This window comes from Sinocyclocheilus grahami, unplaced genomic scaffold (assembly GCF_001515645.1).
Source record: "Sinocyclocheilus grahami isolate Dianchi unplaced genomic scaffold, SAMN03320097.WGS_v1.1 scaffold187.1, whole genome shotgun sequence".
Classification (NCBI taxonomy): domain Eukaryota; kingdom Metazoa; phylum Chordata; class Actinopteri; order Cypriniformes; family Cyprinidae; genus Sinocyclocheilus; species Sinocyclocheilus grahami.
The window spans coordinates 1,363,169-1,364,690 of record NW_015505366.1 but is presented as its reverse complement, the minus strand read 5'-3'; the positions used below and the strand labels follow the sequence as shown (position 1 = coordinate 1,364,690).

General features: G+C 34.4%; 1 protein-coding gene across 1 annotated transcript in view; it reads left to right on the top strand.

The window, feature by feature from the left end:
* LOC107594620 (protein odd-skipped-related 2) overlaps positions 1–1,522 on the top strand; it is a 5,948-nt gene that overhangs the window by 1,160 nt on the left and 3,266 nt on the right. The gene's annotated exons all lie outside the window — the stretch shown is intronic.

Sequence of the window (1,522 nt, the reverse complement as noted above, 5' to 3'; positions counted from 1 at the left end):
GTGTGTGTGTGTGTGTGTGTGTGTGTGTGTGTTAGCAGTTGCTCGATGCGGCCGCTGGGTCGGTTTGTGGAGCCACCAAAAAACAACTACATATGTGTGTGTACAGCCACACACATATATATAAATACAATAAATATATATATATTATTTCATTTTTTATTTTTTTATTTTATTTAGTCATTTATCAGAGTTGATGCAGATGTGCTGTGTCTAGTGGCAGCTGTATGAACACGTCTCTGACACAGTTCCTCTCTGAGACCGATAGGCGGCGCTCTTCTCTCATTCAGACATCATTCAGCTCTGTGTCTGCACACGGAAGAGCTCGTGTAAATACCTCTTCTAACACCAGAGAAGTCCAGCTGTTTCAGTCGAGGTCGTTGGGTAGAGTTGATCCGAGGAACGCTCAGTGATATGTTTACTCTGTTGTTCATCATATTCATATCTGCTCATGATCATCCTCAAACACGAATGAGCTGCTTAACTCAACTCAGTCTAGACCAGATCCATGAACGCGATCTAAACACTATAACACGGTTTTATTTTAATGTAATATTATTATTATTAATTACTTTTATTCGTTTCTTTTTTACGATAAAAGCTAAAGGCTAATCTATAATAAATCACCGAATTTCTTTTAAAGAAATAGTCTGCTTTATTTATAGCCTATTTATTATTTTAACATAAATTAAATCATTAACATCGCAGCTAACGACATAATTAATAATCCTACGTTCATTTTAAATGCATTCTGATCAGAAGATTATGAAGATATTTATATAAAGATTTTAAAAAATGTAATTTGCAATATATGTTACTTTTTTTTTTTTTTTTGCTAAAACGTTTTTGTACATGTTCCGTTAATTTAGGAAATGAATTAGGCTGCGTGTTTACTGCTATTTACACATGCTTATGCCAGCTGGTTTAGTTATTAATAACGAACTGGAAATGTTTCAGAAGCAGAAGTGAATTAAAGGTGTTTTCAGGTATTAATGTTTAAGGTCAGGTTTATCTGTAGGATCATAATGTCACATCATTACATAAATCTGAAACTATTAGCCTAATTGAGCCGAATAAAGACGAATCAATAACAGCCCGTTTAATACTGATGGTTTATTAAAAAATGATAGTTCTGTCATAATTTACTCGCATGTTATTCAAACCTGTGATTCTCTCTCTTCTGTGAAACACAGGTCATATTTTAAAGAATGTCTGGAACCAAACAAACACTGACTTTAATATTTACTAAAAATTAAAATAAAAGAGAGAGAGAGAAAAGAAACAAACACAGAGACATTTCTCAAATCATCTTCGTTTTTGTTTCGCAGAAGAAGAAAGCCATACAGGTTAGGAACGATGTGAGGCGAGAACATGAGGAGATTTCAGGTTTTTGAGTGAATATCACTTTGAGATGTGATTGAGAAATTAAAGCATTTCCTCAAGTAATCAGAACAAACTTTGTGTGTGTGTGTGAGAGAGAGAGAGAGAGAGAGTGTGTGTGTGAGAGAGAGAGAGAGAGAGAGAG